This window comes from Cucumis melo, unplaced genomic scaffold, assembly GCF_025177605.1.
Source record: "Cucumis melo cultivar AY unplaced genomic scaffold, USDA_Cmelo_AY_1.0 utg000415l, whole genome shotgun sequence".
NCBI classification, from domain to species: Eukaryota; Viridiplantae; Streptophyta; class Magnoliopsida; order Cucurbitales; family Cucurbitaceae; genus Cucumis; species Cucumis melo.
This window is the reverse complement of record NW_026123973.1, coordinates 1-8,054: the sequence shown is the minus strand read 5'-3', so window position 1 is coordinate 8,054 and position 8,054 is coordinate 1. Positions and strand designations below refer to the sequence as shown.

Genomic DNA, 8,054 nt, shown 5'->3' with positions numbered 1-8,054 from the left:
GAGTAGAAATTAGTATGATAAAATATGATAAAGTGGTCAAAATGAGCAAATATGTTCAATAAAAAAAAAACGATTTATTCTTCTTCCACTATTCTTTCTTTTTCTTACGACACGACAATCGAATCTAGATTTTCGGATTTTTCGAACAAAGAATCAATCTGCGGTTGAGTTTGGATTAGAATTTTAATTCAATTAAAGAGTAAGCTAAGTCTATTTATTCCTGGTTCTAAGACCAATAGTTCTAGCGGTCGACTCGCTTCTTTCAAATTGTTTCTCATTATTAAGAAAAGGTAACAAAGATAAAATACGAGCTTGTTTTATAGCAATAGTAATTAAGCGTTGCTGTTTTAAGGTCAATCTATTTACCCGTCTAGATAATATTTTTCCTTGTTCACTAATAAATCGACTAATTAAACTCATGTTTCTATAATCAATTCGATCCCCCGATGGAATCGGGGGCAAACGCCTACGAAAAGATCGTTTGGATTTAAGAAAGAGTCGCTTGGATTTATCCATGGTTTTTTTATTCCTTATCCCGAAAATCCTATTTCTTAATTCTAAATCATTTTAGATCCGATCGAAATAGGATTTGGTTTGTTTATATTTAAATCTAAAATATGTCTAATATATGTAATTTTTTCATCTTCCTTGGATTGGAAAAGGGTGACACACAGCCGATCGGTTCGATCTATTTCTTTATCTCCCCATGAATCGTATGTTTGTAACACCGGGGACAGAATTTTCTCAATTCCAATCGACTAGGCGTATTGTGTCGATTCTTTTGAGTAATATATCTGGAAATCCCTATTGATTCCTTATTAACACCGTTTCGAACACAACGAGTACATTCCAAAATAACAGTTACTCGGGCATCTTTACCCTTGGCCATGAACCTCCCTTGGATTTTTGATTCACGCAACTCTTCCATTTTCCGATCCAAAATGAAGAAAAAAAGAAAAATTGGTAACTCGAAATAAAATTATGAAAGATTTCGTTACAATCAAATATTAAAATATAGTAATACAATAATTTCTAAATTTAGAATCGCAGTACAGTTTTTCATTTAAGTATTTTGTATGATATTGTTGCCCTAGCCATCACATTTTCATTTTCGTTCTCACTCTTTTATTAATTAAATTTGAACCTGGCGCCGCGTCCGAGTTTGACTGAGGTTGAATCCATTTTGATTCTTTCTAACTTATTCTAAGTCTAAAAACTCTAAAAAAAAGAAGGGGGAAGGGGATTAGTCAAAGATATTTGATTGTTTTTCTAATCTTCTTCACCCCTTCCCAAGTCAATAACTAGAATGAAAAAAACGGGAATACCAACGCATCCGGGAATAAACGATTGATCTCGATTAATAGACCCGCTAAAGCCCCGAACCATATAGTACTTACTACCGGTGCCACGGAGAGATATGTTTTTAGATCTCGCATTGAAAACCCTCCTACTTTATAGTAATTTGTAATACATACTGGTATTACATACCATCAAATGTATATATAGTTAATAACCGCTTGTATTGTCCGCGGAATTCCTAATTCAAATTGAAATGTACAACAGTTCAATTCGGTAGATATTCCCTTTTTTATTAAAAAAAATATGTAGCTTTCCGCCCCACCCCAAATATTCATTTTTCTTTACGGCGGATTTAATATTTATTATTTCATACGTATATAAGTCTTTTTATTATTTTTATTATATTTTATATATGATATGAGACAAAAAAGAAGAAATGGCAAGATAATTTGTGTATACCAATGGAGGAAATAAATAAAAAATGTGGAAAACAAGACAGGGATTCTCTACAATAACACTGTAGACCAATTGAAAGGGATGTAGCGCAGCTTGGTAGCGCGTTTGTTTTGGGTACAAAATGTCACGGGTTCAAATCCTGTCATCCCTACCTATTACTTATCTTCTGAACAGTAACGAGGAATCAATTGAGATCCATAAAAATTGAACATACATATATCGAATCAATCTTTTTTTATTTAATTTTATGATATTCTCTATGATAATATATGTATCGAAGATATATTCGGGTTGCTTTTAGTTTGATAATAAAACGCTCTTAGTTCAGTTCGGTAGAACGCGGGTCTCCAAAACCCGATGTCGTAGGTTCAAATCCTATAGAGCGTGATTCGATTCTTGTTGTTGTTAAATCAAAATGATACTGAAATAATTCAACAGAAATCAAAATTTTACCTCCTATAAAGCAAGTAGGGGGTCAATCAAAAAAAAGAACTGTTAATTAATCAAAGGTCCAACTGATCCCCCCGTCTGTATTGTAAATATGCGGTCACAAATAATCCAGCCAAAGTAATAGGAATTAGACCTAATACGATTCCAAATAGAAAAACTTCAATCATTTCAATTTAGTTGAACGAGGAAAAGGAGAGGTAATATCTATCCTTAAAATATTAATGGTATTGCCCATGAATCTCAATGACCAAGAATTCGAAATTGAATTGACAAGGTAAAGAACTCTACAATATATAGAATATATTGAATAACACCGAAATCTTTCTTTTTTTTGAATTGTGCATTCAATGAATTTTAATCAAATAAGTCGTATCTTGTTCAGACCGATAAATAGAGCTGAGGTTATAGTTAAAACTGCTAGTAGAAAACCGAAATAACTAGTGATAGTAGGCATGACGAGGCTAAATGAAATACGTTATTTTTATCCATATGTTTATAAAGCACTTCCCTAAGTTTCTATTTTTGAAAGATACGCGGATGGATAAGTAAAAATACTAATTGAAAAAATATATTCAATTGAAAGTTTTTGATTCATCTATTATTATGATTATAGATGATACTAACAAAAATCTTGTGACATAGGTAAGAAATCAATTCATCATCTGTCTCTCTATCCCGCAATTCGGAATCAAGGGATTCATTGAACAACTCTTGAGTTTTCAAAACAAATATTCTTATTATAAAGAATTTATAAACAATAATTTAATATATAAATCTAGTAAATATATAAATCTATTAAATGGATTCTAAATAATTAGAAAGAAAAAAAAAAAAAAAAAAGAAAAATAATAAATAAACTATGTTGTGTAACTTGATTCCAAAAATGAAATGCTCTTTGAATCGCTGAAGAATGAATGACCTTATAATGCCCTTTATTTATGAAATTGTATTCCCACTAATTAGATTTTATGTAGTGGGTTCATTTCCATAAAATCTTTTTTAAAAAGAAAAAAAGTATCGCACGATCAGATCACTCGAAACTAGGTTCTCCATTTATTCTTATTCTTTCCATATTAAAAACATTCTTCTAATTAGTTGAAGAACGATCGTTTGAGTCTAATATAAAACAATAATGCGTGCATTACGAATATTTATTATTCTTCTATTCGTTGTTCTGTTTCGTTCATCGAATCCTATGTACTACTGTTACTTGTTACTGGACGACTAACCAATTCCTTAAAATAAAAAAAGATTCAAACAAAAATATAACTACAAACACAAAAGAAATATTTCGAGATTTCACGTCTAATTTCATTGAATTTTGGGACTATTAGAATCTGCTTCCTAAATTATTATAAACCAACCAGTCGGATTCACATTTTACCCAATCTTCGCTTTCTAGCCCGAAGCCAATAACCGATAGAATCCTTAATACTACAGACAGGCATTTTCAGAATTTTCTATTGAATGAATGGTATATGATTCTACATCGACAAGCAGCAAGAAAAGAAGAAACAAATTATATTATTTAGTTTTAGTGCTTCATTTTGATACTTATTGTGAAATTGCGTTGCTGCGTCAGAAGAAGGATAGCTATACTGATTCGGTATACTCTAAAAACACCCTCGGTACAATATTGACGATCTTACAAAGATAAAATTTCAGTTAATTTCCATTTACTGATCTCATCTTTTACGGAATCGATCCCCCTTTTGACTGTACAAGAATATGTGGAGCTCGGCATGTCTGGAAGCACAGGAGAACGTTCTTTTGCTGATATTATCACCAGTATTCGATACTGGGTCATTCATAGCATTACTATACCTTCTCTATTCATTGCAGGTTGGTTATTCGTCAGCACGGGTTTAGCTTACGATGTTTTTGGAAGCCCTCGTCCAAATGAGTATTTTACAGAGAGCCGACAAGGAATTCCATTAATAACTGGCCGTTTTGATTCTTTGGAACAACTCGATGAATTTAGTAGATCTTTTTAGGAGGACCAAATGACTATCGATAAAACTTATCCTATTTTTACAGTGCGATGGTTAACTGTTCACGGACTAGCTGTACCTACCGTTTCTTTTTTAGGGTCAATATCAGCAATGCAATTCATCCAACGATAAACCTAATCCGAATTATAGAGCTATGACACAATCAAATCCGAACGAACAAAATGTTGAATTGAATCGTACCAGTCTTTACTGGGGGTTATTACTCATTTTTGTACTTGCTGTTTTATTTTCCAATTATTTCTTCAATTAAATAAAAGAAAATACTAAATAATAGTACGAATTATCTTATCCCATTCGGAAGGATATCATCTCATAATTATCTATGACTGTTTCTGTCTCTAGCACGACCACTTGATGAAATGGGGAGGGAAGTGGGACAAATGGCCGAGACTACTGGAAGGATTCCTCTTTGGATAATCGGTACTGTAACTGGTATTCCTGTGATCGGTTTAGTTGGTATTTTCTTTTATGGTTCATATTCCGGCTTAGGTTCATCTCTGTAATAATCGGATGAACTGAGTTGGAGACATGAAAGCGTAAGAACTCAACAGGATCCCCCTCAAATCAGAAAAAAAGAGGGGGTAGGTCCCGTTGAGCTCTTACTAATTAGAATTAGACTAATTTATTCATATAAATGAAAAAATGGATCTTTCCTATTTTTTCAAAAAACTTCATTTCTTTCTGATTCTGAATTGCTTCAAAAAAAAAATTGATTCAGACCATCTCTTTCGCGATCGTATCGGTCGATACTTTCATTTCAAAGCGAAAAAAAGAAAGAGAGAATCACTCGATTCCCTCTTTCTGGATGATACAATCCCAATATAACAATATTATATTTCTATCGATCAGATATCACAAACCCTTTAAATAGATTAAAATATACTAATAGAATTTTCTATAGTTATTTTAATATAAAATAGAATTGAAAAATTCATTGAATTTGTTCACTACTTATGTAATAAATCGAAAAAAAGGTTCTGATAAACCGGGAAAAATTGAAACTAAGAATAGAGATCTTTGACGAACGGGATCAAGAATAATTCATTAGTTTATTATTTCGACACCAGAACAAGAAAAGGAATTTTTCTGGTATCGAATACTAGAAAGATGCATAATTCCTTCTAGAATCCTTTGTTCCCTTCATTTTTTTTCTATTCTCCATTTACTTATCTTATTTTTAATATCTACTCTATTTTTATTCTATTAGAATAAAAATAGACACATTCAATGACATTTCAATCTGGCACCAGTGACATAATAATCATAATAATACCGCTCCTATTTGTATTGTAAAAAACAAAGAAATAAAGAAGAGGTAAAATAGTCTTCCTGACAATATAATATCCATACTATGACTAGTAATGCGGTACAAGTAATTACCGAAATAGGGTCGAAAAAGAATAAAAAAAAAAACAAGGGAAAAAGTTTTTCATAATTTTTTGATCATACATAATTAAATTATAGAATTGCCAACAAGAATTTGGTTTTTTTTACGAACTTTATTTGATAAATCCCCAGATTTAGAAATTCATTTCGGACAATTGAACCTTCTCAAACTGTTTCTTTTTAAGAACTAAAAAGATTTGTGCCAAAATAACAGATGCAAAAAAGAACAAAAGGCCTTGGACACGTAATGGATCTTGAAGGACGATTTCCGCATCTCCCTGACCAAATCCTCCCACATTAGGATTACTCGTTAATGGTTGATCAAGTTTGATGGATTCGCCCTCTGAAACAAGAAGTTCTGGTCCTGGAGGGATAATATCAACCACTTGACGCCCATTCGCTGCATCCACTATGGTTATTTCATATCCTCCTTTTTCTTTTCGTATTATTTTGCTTACTATCCCTGCTGCTGTAGCATTATAAACATTATTATTACTCTTACTCCCGTCGGGATAAATCTGACCCCTTCCCCTGTTCCCGCCTACGTATATGGGATATTTTAAGAAGTGAACATCTTTCTTAGTCGCAGGGTCCGGGGAAAGAATAGGAAAGGTGATTTCACTATATTTCTGACCAGGAACAGGACCTATCACAAGAATATTTTTTTTAGTGGGACGATAGCTCTGAAAAGAAAGATTGCCCATCTTTTCTTTAATCTCGGGAGAAATACGATCGGGGGGGGCTAATTCAAACCCCTCGGGTAAAATAAGAACAGCCCCCACATTCAAACCACCCTTTTTACCATTCGCAAGAACTTGTTTCAGTTGCATATCATAAGGAATTCGAACAACTGCTTCAAATACAGTATCAGGAAGTACCGCTTGTGGAACCTCGATATCCACGGGCTTATTAGCTAAATGGCAGTTGGCGCAGACAATACGGCCGGTTGCTTCTCGTGGATTTTCATAACCCTGTTGTGCAAAAATGGGATATGCATTTGAAACGGGTGCCCAAGTTATTATATATATCATGAGTGATACGGAAATAGATCGAGTAATCTCTTCCTTTATCGAAGAAAAGGTATTTCTAGTTTGCATGGTCCAATCATTGAGCCCAAAAATTTCTACAATAAAATTAGGTAGGTCCCTAGTATAGTTCCCTATCCATGATTCTGCTATTTACTGAAATAAAGTTACTCGAATATAGGAGGCATCCTTCGCGATGGGTAGAAGGAATAAGTACAATTTTGAATGTTTTACTTATGTACAAAGTAACAAACATTATATTTTTCAGTCATTCATTGAATGATAAATCACTACAAGTGAGGGAGATACACGATTTAAATAACGGAAGATCCAATATTTTAAAATTGTGTCAAGAATGACTGGAAAAGTGGAAACAAGACCGGATATAATTTGATCGTTATGAGAAAATCCAAAATCTTTGTAGACAGAACCAATCATTAGTTCCCAACCATGGGGTGAATGAAATCCTATACATAAATCAGTTAATAAAAGAATAGAAAAAGCTTTTATTGTGTCGCTTAAGTTATATAGGAACTCTTGAACCCAAGAGTTAAGAATAACAAGTTCTTCATTACCAAGAATAGAATAACCACTTAGAATAACGAAACAGATTATATTTGTCGAGAAGTGCAAAATCATATGGATACGATCCTCATTGTGCATCTTGATCAATTGGATCGTTTCTTTGTAGATTCCGATACGAAGCTTTTGTAGATGTGTTTCTGGGTATTCCTTTAGCATTTCGTCCAAGAGAAAGAGTTCCTCTAATTCTAGAACTTTTTTTATAATACTCTTTTCTTGAATATCATTCAAAAAAATTTCGGATTGACCAGTATTCCACCAATTAGTAACCCAAGATTCTAGGCTTTTATTAAATGAAAGAGAGATCCACCAGGGCAAAAATACTATAGATGCAAGATATAGAAGGGGAATGAATGCTTTCTTTTTTTCCATTTTTTCGTCTTTTATTTTTTAATGAACTCACTTCATTCGTTAACTCTCTACACTACTAATATTTATATCAAACATAAGTTCTATTACAAGTCATATGCATACTATTATGAATCCATTCCCTGTTTTTTAGTTTTTGATTTGTGATTTATTAGTTAATCCTTGAATTTCGAAATAATACAGAAAGAAAATAACAAAGAATCCACTTTTTTTTGTTACTGTGCAGTTGATTTACATACGGATCAAAATTTCGGACAAAGAAAGTTTTCTGGCTGTTCCGTATACGTCTGCTTTGGGTCAAATGAGCATTCTGAAGAAATTCCAGTTAAGTTATTATACTATTACTATGGTCTATAAAAAAGACTATTCTTTCATTTCAGTTTTATCCCTCTTGCTACGAACAAAATTCATTCTGAACTTCATTTTTCAAAAAACTTCAATTGGTACACGCAAGAAATAGGCCAATTCGGCAGCC

The 8,054-nt window shown here is 32.7% G+C and overlaps 2 non-coding genes across 2 annotated transcripts; both read left to right on the top strand.

The window, feature by feature from the left end:
* The first annotated feature begins 1,832 nt into the window (after positions 1-1,832).
* On the top strand, positions 1,833-1,906 carry TRNAP-UGG (transfer RNA proline (anticodon UGG)). The gene has a single exon. It is a non-coding gene; the product is annotated as a tRNA-Pro (tRNA).
* A 162-nt stretch (positions 1,907-2,068) lies between these two features.
* Positions 2,069-2,142, top strand: TRNAW-CCA (transfer RNA tryptophan (anticodon CCA)). Its single transcript has one exon. It is a non-coding gene; the product is annotated as a tRNA-Trp (tRNA).
* The last annotated feature ends 5,912 nt before the right edge of the window (positions 2,143-8,054 follow it).